Source organism: Gymnoscopelus microlampas (genome assembly GCF_963454915.1).
Source record: "Gymnoscopelus microlampas genome assembly, chromosome: 8".
NCBI classification, from domain to species: Eukaryota; Metazoa; Chordata; class Actinopteri; order Myctophiformes; family Myctophidae; genus Gymnoscopelus; species Gymnoscopelus microlampas.
In genome coordinates, this window is record NC_139945.1 from 56,460,122 (window position 1) to 56,478,919 (window position 18,798).

Below are 18,798 nucleotides of genomic sequence, written 5' to 3' on the forward strand. Positions count from 1 at the left end.
ATATGAACATATATGCCAATATATGGCAGGTATATGCAGAATATATGCTGCATATATGTCATATTCAGGTTCATATATGTGCATATATGTTGATATATAGGGAATATATGTCTCATATATAGCTCATATATGTTAACATATATGCCACAATCAGGTTCATATATGCGCATATATGTTGATATATAGGGAATATATGTCTTATATGTAGCTCATATATGTTCACATATATGCCACAATCAGGCTCATATATTTGCATATATGTCATAAATGCCTACATATATGCCTACATATATAGCTAATATGTATTTGACTTTTTGCATATATGTCATACATAATGCCTATATATATAGCTCATAGCTCCCTTTTTTATTTGCAAGGTAATATGTGCATATCAGTCCAAAGTTATATAAGGAAATGTATTCATTATTGTACGTATTTCCATCCAATGTAGATTTTGGTTTGTGGATTGTGGAAGATATAATATAAAGACAATATTGTTTAATTAGGTCTGCATGCTGCCACTCTTATTTTAAAACACAACTAAAGACCTTTCTGTTTTCCACTGCCTTCTAGAGGCGCAACAATTTAAAATGTTTTACATGATGTGAACATCATCATCATTATCAGTTATTATCATCATTAGTAGTTTTATCCTTCAACTTCTTGTTTATACCCCAAAATGACTGCTATACAGGTTTTGTAGCAATTTGTAGCAATTATAAAAAATATTAGACCTTAATTGTCGAATGTTTAAGAACGTTCTAATCATGTATACTTTATTTTACATTTTGGACAAAATAGCCAATTTTACATTGAGGTGTGCAGATATCCCATGCAGTGCCCACCTATCCTGTTACTTACAGCAGTGGTTCTCAACCTTTTCAGGCCACAACCCCCCAAAATAATCATATTTGAACTGGGGACCCCAACCCTAATATGTACTTGTAATGTAGGAGTTGAGGCATTTAGTTTTAATTGACTCAGTTCCACAGATCAATATTTTGAAAATAGCCGATCAACAAGCTCACAACGCCTTGATGGGCTATTTTGCCTCTTTCTTATATTATTTAGCAATTTGGCCAACATTTGACCAGTTTTTTAGTATAGTTTGTTGATTACTTTTGATGCAGTAATTATTTTATTTGTATTATTTTTTTTATTTTTTTAAGGTATTAAAATGGTTACTTAAATTGTCACTTCACTGTCATCTGGGGACCCCCCCCCCCCCCCAATCATGTGGGGATCCCCCTGGGGGTCCCGACCCACAGGTTGAGAACCACTGTGACACCTACAGTGCGACATTACGTCACGCAGCTAAGGGCGGAGCTTATTAGAATTTGAACAGAGGCGGAGAAAGTGAAACTAACGTCTGTCGACTCCGTCTCGGCTGAGCGAACATTTATTTACAAACAGCTTGATTCCATGCTTCTACTCTACTAGATAACAGGTAAGTTGAATTAGTTTATGGAATTAAAATGTTATCCAACTTGTTAGTATCGTAAACGTGCAGTTTTTATTAGCCATGTATCACACGACGCTCGTCCGTCACGAGTGTCATGGCTGAACTTAATCCTGTGTTTTGCACGTTCTCCATTTAGAACCTGTACATCTACATAAACGTTCAGATTTTAAATATAAAGTGCTTACTCTATGGCCATGGATGTTACAAGTCTACTCGGGCACTCAGAAATACCCGTATTGTCTGTATTGTTCAATAAAAAGCATTTTAATTTGATCGGTGGCCATTTTCTCCGTATTTCCTTATGCGTTCAACTACGTGACCCTATCGGTTGGGAGGTGTACTGCACTCTGATACATTGTAAGTCTATGACACAATGGCCACCGATCGGATTAAAATGCTTTTTTATGAACAATCTGGAATATACGGATACTTACACCCACCCGAAGTGAATTGTAACATCCGTGGCAATGAGGTAAGCACTTTATATTTGAAATATGAACGTTTATGTAGATGTAGGGCCGTAAATGGAGAAATAGCAAAAAACAGGTTGAAGTTTCCTCATGACTGTCATGATACAGTGATTCGCTCAGTTCTAGCTTAAATTATGTTTCGTCGTAAGACACTGTTGCACGCCCAAAAATCACTGATCTACAAGCTCACAGCGACACATTGTGAGCTTGTAGATAAGGTTTTTGGGGCGTGTAACACAGTCTTAGACATGACATTAGCATATTAATTTCCATGTGGTGCATGTCAGTGTTTATCAGGTATAAATCAGTCCACAACACAAGCTGATGTTGGACTCATTTATTTTGACTGTAATTAATTATTATTATCATATCTATGAATTTTGTTTGAAACCTACAGTACAAAGTACAAAAAATACTTAGTTTTGTTTTGCACACAGCTAGCTAACAAAAGCAGGTAATGTTTATCAGTGTTCAGTTCTCAAAGTGGGCTCCAGGGACCCCCAGGGGTCATTGGGGGGTTTCCAGGTGGTCCCCAGGTAAATGAGGTTATATAGCATCAAAATCAGTTTAACCACTTAAACCCTATAAATTGCCTATTTGAAAATAGCAGATGTACAAGCTCACAGTGCAGCGCATGGTGATGTGTTGTGAGCTTGTAGATCAGCTATTAAAAAACGAAAAAACACTGTAAACAAACTGTGTGGAATATTTCTGAAACACTTTTGTAATTCAAATCTTGAGTCTAGCCAAGTACATAGGCTAATAATTAGGGGGTCCTTGACATGAACATGTTTGAGAACCACTGATTTGTACAACATTAATCATTAATCAGTTCTGCGAAACACTTTGCCAAATTCATCAGAAGAACTGAATGAATTATGAGAAGGGTGGCGCAAATTATGAGCAATCTGATGAGTTAACATTACATTTTAAATTACTGACGCACAAATAATATCTATGTCTATTTCTACTATCACAGATGCTGAAAGAAACACCTGGCTGGCAGCTAGTGAGCACTTAAAACCAGTGCAAAGACTGGACACGACAAGAAGAAGTGCGAAGACGATTTTCAGGTGAAAAAAACATCTGCTGCTACGTGACGTCTTTCAATAGAGTCTGAGGATGTCTTTTATTACATTTTTGGATACCTTTTACTTTCGTTTGATACTTTTCTTTTTTGTTGTTTGACATGTTCCTCCTATAATTCTTAATACTATGTATGCAAATAAAATTAATGGGTAGCCTGTACAAAACATTATGCCACCCTTTTACACCTGTAAACTTGTGTTATGCCCAAGTTGAAGCTGTTACCCTAAACTGTTGATCTGGGGTCAATGACTACATTTTTTATTTGTTTTTCTGTCCTTTAGGTGTTGCATGGTGACAGCAGCAGTTGTTGAAAGGATAATGAAGCTTCCCGACTCGTCTAATTGTCTTAGGTAGTGTAAACTGTTTTTTCTAATCTGTTTTAAAGCATTGCAAATACGGAGACTATATGGAGGTCATGTTTTAGTTTAACAATCTATTGTTATGTGGAAAGCAACAGACGAACACTGTTAACATGCAAACCATATATGTCTAATTATGTTAAGGTGAAGTTCTCACAGCTACAAAATGGATGCTGAGCATTGAGGAGGGTCCGGTCGGTGTGGCTCCACAGATCAACTTCCTGGCTGGACTGGCAGCTTTTCCAGTTATTACAACTTCACTCTGGTGCACAGGAGCACGCCCGAATTCATTCAAAGGTAACTTTCTGCTTGAAGTAGAACCATCATATGTAACTCGAAAATTTTGCTCTCTTGTAGAGCAGCTGTGAGTGCACCTTTTCCATATGTGATTTTTGATTTCAGATGTTTCGTTGGGATCAACCCATTGGCACCAAAACGACAAAGCTGCTCAGCCAGAAAAGTGCCTTGAGGGAAGGAGAGATGGAGAGAGCGATGCCACTGGCTCACAGATGGCGCAGGGGCGAGTACCTGTAAAGGTGAGCCAGTTGCGATACCCCTATCGTATTTTGCATATTGCTTTGCCGTCTTAGGTCATATTTTAGTAGAGTTTTATCATTTATTTAGTTTTTTAGATGTCAAACATACCATGAGATCATTCAACAAGACAAACTTACATAATTCTATTATTATTATTATTATTATTATTATTATTATTATTATTATTATGCTTATTATTATTACACAATTCTAACCAATAATTGTAAATATAGAAGGTGTCTTGGACTCATAAATGCACTCACTTTTCAGACAATTCAAAATAATTGCATGTTTATGAAAAAAAACGAATAAACTAATAAAATAGATACTGTTTGAATAAAGGCTTTGGGCTATCAGCCGATAAACTCACAAGGAAACTCATGTACACTAAATCAAGTGGTGTAGCAAAACTTATATACTTGGAGTCTTTAGAAGATAGACTCGAGGCATTTTCCCACTGTTGTCTCATGTCCTTTTGGTCTCTTTGCAGAGGCAACAATGAAGAAGTGACCGCACGCAACTAAAGGCCAGCTGGGTCAAGCCATCAACAGCAAGTTGCTCAGGCATCGCCGAAAGGCAGATAATTGAAATGATTATTCCTGTCTAAGATCAACCAATTATTTTCTGTTGTGATTATGTTTAATTGAGATTTTGAATAAATGTTTAATAACTTCTAGATATTGTGTTTTATTTAATTAATGTAGGTATGCATATTTGTATTTATGTAGGTATACATATCCTTAACATACTGCATATGTGTAAATAAACATATATGACCTATATTTAACATATATGTGTAAATAAACATATATTACCTATATTTAGCATATATAATATATAATGCATATATGAAATTGGCCCCCTACATATATGGGCATATATGCAGCATTCATATATATGCACATATATGTGCATATATATGTACATATATGGGCATATATGCAGCATTCATATATATGCACATATATGTGCATATATGGATATATATGTGCATATATGTTGAGAGACATATATGTAGGGGGCCAATTTCATATATTTGGCATATATGTTGAACATATATGTGGCAATATAGGTTCATATATTTTCTTTCCGTGTGGGTTTGGTACCAAAAATGGCTATAAATCATTTGGAAAGGCTTTGTGAGTGTATTTTTGGACTTGGTGTTGTTCACATATGTGTTCTGTGTATCTAGGAATCATTTATTGACAGCCTACACAACCTACTGATCACTTTAAGAAAATAAACCTATTTTTTTTACTAAAATGGGAAAATGGGCAAAAAAATAAAGGCTTCATTATACAAAAATGGCCATAACTTTTTTTCGCTATGTTTCCGGCAGAGCAGGCCTCTCATTCTGTGGACCTTAATGACCAAATGAATAGAAAAAAAACCAAAAAAAAGTATAGCATGACATCACAGGTCCTCTCAAATTTTCGGTGACTGGATCCCCGACTAAGTGTCTGTGTTCTTATGGCCACTGTCAGTCCAGAGCAGACTCCCATAAACGGCAGTCTGGTGATAGCGCGCCTAGAAGCGTACAGGAGCTCGAGCCTCATCAGTTCGTTTGTGTTCATTCGTGTTCCGTTTTGTACACGTTGCTACTGGAGTCTCTAACTATATACTTAGAGCTAGAGTCGATCCAGGGCAGGTACAGTCTAGTAAGTGCTTAATTGTATTCTTCTCACTGTTAATACCATGGTAGAGGGAAGGTTCGATTCACATTGTATTTATGTTTGTTGAAGTAAGCCTAGAAACTTCGTCAGGTAGGTATAGGGGTTATTTTTTAGGCCACTGGGTCGGAATTCGGATTTGGGGGTTCTACAATTGACTTTTTGAATCTTCTGGTTTCTTGGATTTGGTTATACCGTTCACGCTCTGATCACTGATTTGGTATTTGTAGCACTTCTCTATTAATTATTTGCACCGATTGTATGCCCAACGTAATAATTGTGTATTAAAAACCTACGTTTGGCTTGAACCAGGTCGCCTTGTTGCTTTAATTCGCACTCCCCTAGACCCGGTGGGTCGCAACAATAACGAATGTTTCACAATACTTGTGCTGGAGTAAAAGTAGTATACGTGACTTTGAGATGTGGAGTAAAAGTATGCAGACAATAAGAAATATAAAGTAAAAATATAGCTGCAAGCAGCGATAATACGGGGCCAGTGAATAGAGAGAGAGAGAGACATGGAAACGGAATAGATTGAAGAGAGAGAGAGTTTTGACAACAATACTTTTGAATAAGCATTTCATGTTATCTTTAACATGAAATACTCTCAAATTAGCATTTCATGTTATCTTTAACAATTGCACATGCATTATTTGATGCAGTTATGTTTTGTGCAATGCAATTGAAAAGTGGAATGACCCACCCACAGACAGACAGACAAAAAGCAAAGTGCAATAATAGCACAATAAGACATGGAAAGGGAATAGATTGAAATTGAGACAAAGCAAATGATTCCAACAGGCGAATATTCTTTTCAGCCCAACCCAGCTGAGGTGGTCATATATAGGACGCAGGGGGGCAATCCCAGGTGAAAAACCTCACCCATTGACATCTCAACCTATTGCCATTGACAGGAATCAAACTCTCGACCTTTGGATTCACAGGCTGAGACACTACCTATAGGGCTATAGCTTTGTCCAGGCTGAGGTCATCTGTTGAAGATAAAAGTGAACCAGTGAAAGCAGCCGATCTACAAGCTCAGAAACATGTTGCTATCTGAAAAGTTTTGAGATTGTAGATCGGTTATTTTCACAATGAAGTTTGTCATACATTGCAAAAACATACTCTCTCCAAGAAGCATTTCATCATTACCTTTAACAGTTGCACATGTATTCAATGATACAGTCATGTTGTTTGCAATTCAACTTAAATTAAGTCTGCATCAAGTGAGGCTTGAACTGGCGACCCTGAGATTGTGAGGCCTTCATTTAAGGGAGACGCCATTGGCCCAACAGATAAGTAACTGTGAAAAAGGAGATCACACAGATGATACAGTTTCACGCAAATAGCTGAAAAATCCTGGGTTTAAGTGTTTTTCAAACTGCTCAAAATTGCGGACAATCTAAGGGCGGAGCTTACTGGTGAAAGCGATAGATGTGTTCCTCATGAGTCAAGGCACATGTGTAAGCAAGTTTCACGACTTTCGGCCAAACGAGGCATGACTTATGCCTGTTTAAAGTCTGCCTTTTAAAAAAATTGCTATAGCGCCCCCTTTTGGCCAATTGGAGTGAGATTGGTTTCAGTGATATTTGGAATGACCCTGTACATTTCTGCCAAGTTTCAAAGAAATGTGAGTCTGCATGTATGTTTTAGGCACAGATGAATAATTTTCATAAAACTGTAATAGTTAAAATCTATCTCCTCCTGGGATTTTTGAGCAATCTGCACGAAACATTTTACACATGAACTTTGGACCACTGCCTACAAAAATTTCCAACGGATTTTCCATAAGTGAAAAAATGCAGAAGTTAGGAGCCAATGACTGTTTTTCATATAATTCAAAATGGTGGGCGATCTAAAGGTCAGAGGTCAAAAGTCAGACCACGAAAGTTGTCGGGCATGAAGAGACGCATGTGTGTATCGAAGTTTCATGGTTGTAGGTCAAACAGGGCATGAGTTGTACCTGTTCAAAGTTGGCACTTTCAATTGAGTGCTATAGCGCCACCCTTTGACGAATGAGTGTGAGAATTATTTCTTGGTAGTTTTTCATGAGCATCTACCATATGGCCGAGTTTCGTAAAAAGCGTATGCACGGTTAAGCCAGAACTGGCAAAAACAAGTATTTTTCAAACTGCTCAAAATTGCGGAAAATCTAAGGGCGGAGCTTAATGGTCAAATCGATACGTGTGTTCCTCATGAGTCAAGGCACATGTGTAAGCAAGTTTCACGACTTTCGGCCAAACGAGGCATGACTTATGCCTGTTTAAAGTCTGCCTTTTCAAAAAATTGCTATAGCGCCCCCTTTTGGCCAATTGGAGTAAGATTGGTTTCAGTGATATTTGGAATGACCCTGTACATTTCTGCAAAGTTTCAAAGAAATGTGAGTCTGCATGTATGTTTTAGGCACAGATGAATAATTTTCATAAAACTGTAATAGTTAAAATCTATCTCCTCCTGGGATTTTTGAGCAATCTGCACGAAACGTTTCGTACTTGAACTTTGGACCACTTTCTACAAAAATTTCCAACGGATTTTCCATAAGTGAAAAAATGCAGAAGTTAGGAGCCAATGACTGTTTTTCATATAATTCAAAATGGTGGGAGATCTAAAGGTCAGAGGTCAAAAGTCAGAGGGTGAAAGTTGTTAAGCATGAGGAGACGCATATGTGTATCCAAGTTTCATGGCTGTAGGTCAAACAGGGCATGAATTGTACCTGGTCAAAGTTGGCATTTTCAATTGAGTGCTATAGCGCCACCTTTGGACGAAAGATTGTGAGAATTATTTTTTGATCGTTTTTCATGACCATCTACCATATGGCCGAGTTTCGTAAAAACCGACAGCGCGGTTCAGCCAGAACTGCGAAAAGTGGCAGAAGAAGAAGTGACAGAATAATGCGAATAACAATACGTGTCCAGAGCAGAGCTCTGGCCCCGTAAAAATACCTCAATTGTATTTAAGTGTAGTATTTGAGTAAATGTATGTGGTTATTTTACACCACTACAGGTTGATGTGCGACAATTTGTGTTGTTGGTGGGGGCGGGCGGTCGTGATGGCTGGTGAAAAATAAAGTGATTCTAAATAGTGGTGGGAAAAGTAATTTAAAAAAAATGCTCTGTTGCAAAGTTTTGGCATCAAAATGTAATGGAGTAAAAGTACAAAAATAGCGTGGTATAAAAATGTCAAATTAAAGTTCAAAAGTAGTCAATAATGTTCCATTTCACAAGTGTTTAATTGTATGACATGTAAAGAGCTTTTGAAAGTAGCGGCTCTTAGTGATGGGAAATATCGTTCATTTCAGTGAACCGGATCATTCAGGGTCGTTCAGTAAAAAGATTCGTTCATTTCGTTCATGTCGTTCGTTCGTTACTTCCGGAAGCTGGGATCTCCCAGTGTGCATGGACCTGGTCGGCCGGCCGTATCACTCGAGTCCGTTGCTGTTCGTTCACGTTCACAGACTCAACAGCGGAACACCACGTGACGTACCTTGAAATCTATTGGCCGACCGTCGCTCCAGGCTATGGGGTGTTGTTGCTGCCGCCCTCCCAGGGATGGGATGGGATGTCACATTACGATTACGATCCTTATATTCCATAATGTGAACTATACAGTGCAACAAAAACTGTTTCTGATAATATCAGCCATGCAGTTGCTCAACATTCCTTCATTTAACTTTTATAACGTCTTGTCATTTTATTTGTATACCTACGCAAATCAGTAGGACTATTTAAAGTGAGGTAAAGTAGTTCTCCCCCAGGTCCTGTGAAGAAAGAGACGAGTGAAGTATCCCCGACCATAACTCTTTTCCCGACCCTCACCATTCCCTCACAATCCATGTAATATACAATTATAGTAGGAATAACCAAAAAAAAGTCTGGTTTTTAATAGTTTTTATTATTTTTTTGTGGTGAATTAAGAACAAGAATAAAAAGTACAAAATGTCAATAACAGACAAATGTGCAATAGAAAGAAAATACTTCAGTGCAAACAAACACAAACACAATTATTAAGAAAATATTTAGATAAATGTGCATTGAAAAAAATAAGTATATAGCCTAAATTAAAAACAAATATGAAATATAATTACAAATATGTGCAATCAAAAAAGAAAATACTCTACTTCAGTGCAAACAAATTGTGCATTAAAAATAAAGACTTTAGCCCAAATAAAATTAAAAAATACAATTACAAATATTAAGAAAATATCAAGTATTGCAAACAAATTTTAAATAAAATATAAAGACAATGTTTAGAAAATGTGCATTGAAAAAAATAAGAATATAGCCTAAATGAAAAACAAATATGAAATATAATCACAAATATCCTGAAAATATGAAATATGCAATCAAAAAAGAAAATACTCAAACTTCAGTGCAAACAAATTGTGCATTAAAAAATAAAGACTTTAGCCCAAATAAAAACAAAAAAAAATACAATTACAAATATTAAGAAAATATGAAGTATTGCAAAAAAAATATGAAATAAAATATAAAGACAATGTTTAGATAAATGTGCATTGAAAAAAAATTAAGAGCCTAAATGAAATCTTGAAAATATGAAATGTGCAATCAAAAAAGAAAATACTCAACATCAGTGCATTGAGTGCAAACAAACTGTAAACTCAAGACATGCTACAGTTTGCATGGCCACATATATCCCTCTACTTGAGGTTACAATTGAGGAATGTCAGCTGACTGACTTTGGCTGTACTGAGCCGATTCCTTCTCTCTGTTATCAGCTGCCCTGTCTTGCTAAAGACCCTCTCTGATGGCACTGATGTGGCTACAATGCAGAGTCTAGTTTTCATCACATGACACAGCCTGGGATAGACCAGCTTTCGACTGGCCCACCACGTGAGAGGGTTTGAGGACCTGGGCATCCGAGCCTCCGCCCTAAATGCACGGACCTCCATCAGAGCATCAGCTGTTGGGTTCCTAGTGCTCTGAAGCCCAGTGTTGTCCTCATCAAACTCTCTCCAGATACTGCTGCTGTCCTGTGTGGAGCTCCCTTGTGCCTGTTCATCTTCTTCCTCAGCTTGCTGGTTGGGGAATGTGACCTTAGATGCCATACCGCAGAGGTGCCCAAAGGTCCTTTCAGCATCCTCTTCCCGCTTGAAGGCCTTCTGTTTGAACCTGGGGTCCAATGCTGCTGCCTGGGGGTACAGATCGTTCTTGTCAATTCTGGCGAACCTGTAGTCCATTTCCCTCATCAATGTCTCCACCATCATCCTCACTGGATCTCTTAGGTCCACACCACGGTAGTTTGCAGTGAGTTTCTGCAGACTTCTCATCTGAAGAAGCACCTTTGACATAGTCACAAACCTAAGAGAAAGAGAAAGAAAGTTTAGGCCTCTTAAATGTTTTAAAATAAATAATTAATAATGTTATTATTAGCAGCAGTAGTTGTTGTTGTTGTTGTTGTTGTTGTTGTAGTACAATAAGCAACTAGTCACTCAGTCAATCTGCCTGTGTGTATCTTTCTTATTATTAGTCTTTGAAGCCCAGATCCTATGGTAATGACCTAGGTCAAGCCAGACAAGCAGGAGCCTAAAGCTTGATTAACAGGCTTTGTTTGTGTGCAAGTGAAAATTAGGCCTTCAACATCACAGTATTACAACATGACAATACAATAATATTTTAAAACACATACCGTTCAGCACTAAGTTCAACCGTGACTTCTTCAAAGGGCTTCAGGATGTCACAGACTGTTTGCATGTCCTCCCACTCCTCTGGTGATGGGATGGTCACTGGGATGGGCACTTCTGCGTTCAGCAAGGCCATGGTGACGATCAGTGGTTCTCTGGTCTCAAGCATCCTTCTCAACATGTAGTAAGTGGAATTCCACCGAGTTGGACACTCCTGCTTGAGACGCAGTTCCCCAGCAGTATACCCTGCTGTGCTGTTTTGTTGCTCCCTCAGTTTAACTGTTGCCTTGTAGCTTTTGTGGAAATATTGCACAATTGCTTTGACCTTGTCCACTGTATCTTTTAACTTATCAATGCCTTTGCATATAATGAGGTTCAGTATGTGGGCAAAGCAAATTGCATGGTTCCATCCTGTTCCTCCTTCTGCCTTGGGCCCCATGGCTTTCACAATGTTGGCAGCACCATCGGTAACACAGGCAGCAACTTTGTGTTCAATGTTCCACTCACTAGCAATCCGCTGTAGTTCTTTTGCCAGATGCTGAGCTGTGTGTCTTTCTTCCACCGCAAAGCAGTCCAGCAGGCAGGAGACCATCTCAAAGTTCTCATTGATAAAGTGACAAGTTACAGACATGTAGCTATCAGTGGCTCTGGACATCCAGCAGTCTGTGGTTAGACACACTGATTCTGCCTTATCCACGCTGTCTTGGACTCTCTCAAATGTCCTCCTGTGCAGATCAGGAACAATTTTGGTTGACAAAGTTTTCCGGCTTGGCAAGACATAATTTGGATTGATTTCCTTCACAAAATCACGGAATCCGATGTCTTCAACAACTGAATATGGTTGAAAATCCCGTGCAACCATTCTTGCCAACGCATCATCCATTTTCTTTTGCCTCACTGGGTCAATAGGCCTTGTCACAAAATGGGTTAGGTTTGTTTGGGCTCCTCTTACCCTGCGCCTGGGATTTGTACCTGTAACAGCAGCTGCAGTGGTGCTGGTACTGCTTGCTGGAGCAGCAGAACTGCTGGCTGAAGTAGTAGCAGTGCTAGTGGGACCAGGAGTCGGACCATTACTGCTTCTGGCTGATGCTGTTGCAGTGCTACTGCTGCTGGTGTCTCTGTCTTCTTCTTCTTCCTCCTGCCTGACCTCTTCCAACCGCACAGTTACGTGTTGGTTTTTAATGTGTCTCTTCAGGTTACCTGTGGACCCACCTTTGTAAGAATAGGTCTTTTTGCATAGTTTGCATTTTGCTGATGTTTCAGATAGTTGGTCAAATTGGGTCCAGACAGCACTTCTCTTCCTTGATGCATCCATTATCTTAAGTTGCAAATCTCTAATGACTCTCTCATCACTGGGTGTTGGGTCAAGGGCCAGGTTAACCAGGGGACAGTGGATGGAACATACCAAGTAAAAGGGGGGCTACCCAAGCTGTTACTATGAGGAGGGACTTGTGTATGTGTGATGATGCTCACACCCCTCCCTAAATAACAATGGTTGAGTCCTCCTGTCCATGTTGCTTCAAGTTAAGAAAACACAACTCAAGAGAGAAGTTATAGATGTGTCATTTAATTGTAAACCAAGTACATTGCAGTACAGTAAATAAAGAAACCAATCCACATAATATAAAATCATCAATCAGCCCATTTATAAAAGCTTCATATTTATTTGCTTTATATTTTAAAATAAGGGGTCTGTGTTTGAGAACCACTGCTTTATGGTACTTGTTCCCTTAAAATCTGAAAAGAGTTTGTGCCAGGGATCCCCAGAACAGAATTTTTGTGCTAAATTATTCTACCCTTTTCATTAAAAAGTTCAAGATCATTCAAATTGTTTAAAAAATAGCCGATCTACAGGCTGACAGTGCTTGCACATTGGCTATTTTTTATTTGAATTGCTATCTACTGTGTCTGTCTGTCTGTCTGCCTGCCTGCCTGCCTGCCTGCCTGCCTGCCTGCCTGCCTGGCCTGCCTGTCTGTCTGTCTGTCTGTCTGTCCATCGGGCCTTTAGCCCACCAGACAGCCAATACACTAGTATCCATTCAGCAGAGCAATGAACCCTCGCCTATAGTGATGCAAATGTCTTCATGCCATGGCCATGGGGTGCCAGGGGTGGGGGTCTGGGCCATCACCTCTGCTGCTCTGCTCTGAGAGCAGCTTGAGCCATTCATTCATAGTAAATAATAGTCTCAGATTAATGTATAGATCAAGAAATTGTTTTACTTTTCAAATAAGAAAACACATTGTTCAGCAGCTTCTACTCCCTATCATTGATTATTGTGACATCATCTATCAGAACACCTCAGACACCCATCTTCATGCATTAAATGTAATCACAACAATATCTGTAGATTTGTACTTGGGTGTCCCTACAGTACACATCATTGTGTACTGCTGCTTTTTGTTTTTAAATGTATTTACTTTAATTATCCATCCTATTTAAAAGAGCTTTTATTCAATCTTTATTTCAGACTCAGAGTCCATAAAACAATACATATGACAGTTGCTCATTGCTAAAACTCAGATAAAAGCAACGATATAAAACAAAACAAAACATAAAACATATAAAACAATAAGACAGTCCTTCTACAGCTGCTCACAGTCTGTAGAGGCTGTTTCGCCAATGTTTCCATATCATGGACGAGAACCTAGTGGAGCTCATGATAGGATTAATTAAAATCTTGATAACATGATTGTCAGACTCTTCAAGACGACATATGAATTTGTACATTAAGTTTCTTAGTAGGGCTTGACAGGTAGGTACCCCCAAGTTAACAAACAGCTGACTGGCACTGTGCCATCTTGGTACCCTCACCAGCAACCGTAGAGCATCATTATATGCTACTTTGAGTTTTTGCATGCTGCTAACCTTGTAATTACTCCATAGGTGAGCCGTATACAAAGGTGTACAGAAAGCTTTAAAAAGTGATACCTTGACATGTACAGAACATTTGTGAAATTTCCTCATTAGTATATTTGCCTGAGCATATCATTTGGATCTTTGTCTATTGATGTCTTTGTCATCTGTAAGATCATCAGAGATATAGTGACCAAGGTACTTAATCTCCCTGCACACAGATAGTATGTTGCTACTGAGAATAAAATTAGGGAATACAGCCCTTCTATCCTCTTTACTTCGTACAATCATGATGCTACTCTTTTTGGCATTATACTTAATATTGAATTCAATGCCATACTGCGAACACACCCTCAGAAGCTGTTGTAAGCCTGCACTGTACGGAGAAAAGATAATTAAATCATCCGCATACATAAGGTGGTTGACAACAGAGTCCCCTATGACACAACCAGTTTTACACAGGTTCAGATTCCTTGATAAATCGTCCATGTATAAATTAAACAGTAGGGGAGATAAAATCCCCCCTTGCTTCACCCCATTATTTACATAGAAATGTTCAGACACAGTATTACCCCACTTCACCTGCATAGTCTGATGAGCATACCAAAAGGCAAGTATCCTTATAATGTACATGGGTACCCCTCTTTGGCACATCTTATCAAATAATTTGAAGTGATTCAATCTGTCAAATGCTCGAGAAGCATCTATAAAACACAAAAACATGGTGGAATTGTGACTTCTATAATTTGCTAAAATGTCTTTCAAAGCATATATACACATATCGGTACCATGTTTCCTTTTAAAACCAAACTGGTTGTCTGCTGTGGTAATAAACCCGTCCAATCTGTCCAGCAGGATTTTCTCCAGGACTTTGGAGAGAATACTAGCTAGAGCAATCGGTCTATAATTATCAATACTATTTATTTTCCCTACTTTGTCCTTGATAACTGGCACTAGCAGCACAGATAACATTGAATCTGGTAAGACACCATGATTAAGGAACCCAGTAATACATAGAGCAAGTATAGGAGCAAGCTTCAGACTGGCATGTTTTAAGTGTTCAGCTGAGATGTTATCCAGGCCACAAGCTTTGTTATTTTCTAGCTTCATTATAGTGTTGTAAACTTCATCTGCTCTAACTGTCACATTTTCAGTGGGGTCAACTTTATCCACCACAAAAGAGTCACTCTTAACACAGTTGAACAACTCATAGTAGTGTTGCCGCCACAATTCAGCAATGTTGCCTGACCCACACACTCCTTCAATGGAAGAAGGTAATGGAGTTTTACTGCTGTTTATGGTTTTGACCTCTTGCCAGAAGTCAAAACAACTGTTGTTTTGCAGCTTTCTGGCAAGTGAGTCTGCCCTCATTGTGTCCTCATTCTTTTTAATGAAACGGACAGCATACTTATATTTGGCATTGGTGGCCTGTTTCTGTTCAAACACCGGCCCCTGTCTTGGCCTTCCTGATTCTGCCCAAACCTTAAAAGCAGCTCTAGCAGCAGTGTGTAGCTCAGTCACATGTTCATTCCAACCAGGTTTTATACTAAACACTTTTTTCTTACCCTTGTAAAGACCCTTACTTGAGTCATTTAAAGCATTTATAATAAGATCATAAGTAGCACATAAATCTCTACAGTGATGCACATTTTTACAGTTAGTGTCAGTGCACTGCATGGCTTCCCTTGGAAGAACAACATAATCTAATGTTTTGTCTGTGAGTGAGGTATAGTGGTTAATATCCTGCTCACTTAGTTTAGACCAATCCAGCCTCGCTGTGTATGAATTACTGTTATCCACAGATAGAACTGGAATGTTATCAACATTTAGGGTCATTATTATCGGAATGTGATCAGTGGTGGCCAGATCATAACATATTTTCATGTTGTCCAGTGAAGTGTGCGCATCTGCTGTGCATATACAGTGATCAAGCCATGACACTGTATGCCATGCATCACTTTTACATCCACACAGTTCAATTTATCCATCAAGACACACTCAACAACCTTATTTTGATACACCTAGTATACAAAAATAAATTGGGAGACGTTCTTTTAAGTTTAAAGCTCCTACTGACTGGAACAATTTACCAATTGCAATTAGATCAATTATTTAATTTCCTGTTTTCAAAATGTCCTTACTTGATTCACTTAAAACGAACTGTTCTTGCTTCTGATTTTTTTTTTTTTTTTTGATTGTATTTAGATCACTTTTTACTTATATTTTCTCATTATTTACTTTCAGTTTTTAAATGACATGTGTTGCTGATGTAGTACGGTCTGGGATGGTGTGAGAGCCCTTATGTGTATGTCTCATGTGTATGTTTTGTTGTTAGTGAATGTTTTGTGATTGTTTTTTGTCATTGTTTGTTTGTTGTGCCTGAGGACCCCCTGGAAGACGAGATGATACATCTCAAGGGATTTATCCTCCAATAAATTTTCAAATAAAAAAATCATTACTAAACTACAACATGAAGAGACCCCCTAAACGTACTGGGAACACTACTGTTTTACAGGGAAATTAACTTTTCCTAATAAAATGTGTAATTTTTAACAAAGTGCAGCGTTTAACTTGTGTTGATCTTATATGGTTATATTACTGTACTGTAGAAAATGTATCTGAAAGATATAAACAATATTCTAAATCTGACAACTTTATATATTTATAAATATATATATATATATATATATATATATATATATATATATATATATATATATATATATATATATATATATATATATATTTATATAATATATTTGCATAACAAAAGTATGCAAACATAGAACAGTAGGCTATATAAAGTAAATAGCACCAAAATATAATAAAAGACATTGCAAATTAAATTTGTGGACATTTTGACCAGATTGTATAGGGTCACACATTTGAGTATAACACCCGGTACATAGAGACGTTGCTCCGGTATTACTCAAAATGTGTGACCCTATACAATCTGGTCAAAATGTCAGCGTTTTTTTTTTCTTTTCTTTTTTTCTATCATGTTGTGATTCCTACGTGGATTTTGTTGTTCATAACTTAGATAAAGTAGGATGCGGCCAGCTGACCATGCAAAATGGCAGTGTCCGTGGATTTTATAGATATAGATAGATAGATAGATAGATAGATAGATAGATAGATACACACACACAGTATATAGCAGGGGTCTTCAACGTTTTCAGGCCAAGGACCCCCTAGCTGAGAGAGAGATGAAGCAGGGACCCCCTCCTCTATATTGTATGAAATTGTGTTCCAGATTAAACTTTTTTTGTTCACTTGGTCTGCTCTTTTTTCCCTCTACGCCTCTTTGCCAAAAATAGCCAATCTACAAGCTCACAACGCCTCGCAGCTTGTAGATCTGCTATTTTTGTCTAAAGTTCTCCTCAGAAAAGGGATGCTAGTGGTTAAGGTAAAATAAAAAATCATATCACACAAAGATTTGGCGGACCCCCTGTAGAAACTCTGAGGACCCCCTAGGGGTCCCAGACCCCCTGTTGAAGACCCCTGGTATATAGCATGCACATATTTTAATGCAATTCATAATTTTCTTGACATTCATATATTTTCCACCAGTGCACTTACACTGATTATTTTCTATAGCATGTTCCAGTCACTCTTCGTTTTATTGTTTAATAGTTGTGTCTAAACCCTAAACATCATGACGTTGTTGTTTAATTTGCAATGTACAGTATTGTAACTGTAGGCATAATGGCATATATCTATCAGATTTTTTTAAGAAAGAGTGTCACAGTCAATGAGCGAGAGACCGCCGTGGCGCACTCTACTTTAATGTATTCAGTACATTCCGTTCACAAGTCGGTCGGCCACAGCACTTTGTTCAGAGAGTGAACGTGAACGATAGTACTCTTTCCCTTTTCGTTCTCAGTCAGTCTGACAGTCAGTCAGTCGGTCTTGGTCAAATCTCGGTCACCTTTCTCTAACCCCACCCACCCCGGCGCAGAGCACAGACAGTCAGACAGTCACAGACTCAATGCTCGCCCAATGAGGGAAGAGGAAAGGCCGAACGGGCGAACCGTCTCTTCAGCCAATCCAAAAAAAAACGCATTTTGCAACTGAACGAACTGACCGGATCTTTTCGGGAAGTGACCTAGTTCATTTCGTTCACCAAAAAGAACTGGTTCATTTTATTCGTTCGTTCATGACCGACACATCACTAGCGGCTCTACAAGCTCATAATGTGTTGCGATGAGCATGTAGATCTGCTGTTTTCATCTGGCGAAAATGTGTAAAGGGCTCCAGTGACGGTGGAGTGAAAGTACTGAAAAGTAGAAATACTAAAGTGAAAAGTACTTCAACATTGAGTATAGCTACTTAATTAGTTTATATCACTGCTTCTGAAGGACATTTATACCACAGGCCACGTGTCCTTGATTATCCCCCACCGAATGTAACATATTTCAATGACATCATTTGTTGATCCATTTAATAATATTATATAATATTAACGAAGCCTTTCGGACTATGCAAGAACTATTCTGGGTCGACGTAAGAGAGAAGACAGAATACTCAATGAAGTGAAATTGTCCAAAAGACAAAAAGTGCCCGCACATACTGTTATTACATAAGTGTAACAGTGTATTTTAGAGCCAGAGTAAAGGTTACCAACGTTTCGGCAAACAAATGCCGCTTTCAGGGTATACAGAGCCAAATGCAAGTGACACTTAACTATGGTGACTGAGAGTAATACGGCCAGTTTGG

The 18,798-nt window shown here is 38.3% G+C and overlaps 1 long non-coding RNA gene across 2 annotated transcripts; it reads left to right on the top strand.

The window, feature by feature from the left end:
• Positions 1–1,356: 1,356 nt before the first annotated feature.
• Positions 1,357–4,593, top strand: LOC311050465. Of its 2 annotated transcripts, none has more exons than XR_014601311.1 (6): positions 1,357–1,447; positions 2,912–3,005; positions 3,303–3,371; positions 3,525–3,677; positions 3,783–3,916; positions 4,408–4,593. It is a non-coding gene; the product is annotated as an uncharacterized lncRNA (long non-coding RNA). The 2 variants fall into 2 exon arrangements; XR_014601312.1 differs by having other exon boundaries at positions 3,525–3,625.
• The last annotated feature ends 14,205 nt before the right edge of the window (positions 4,594–18,798 follow it).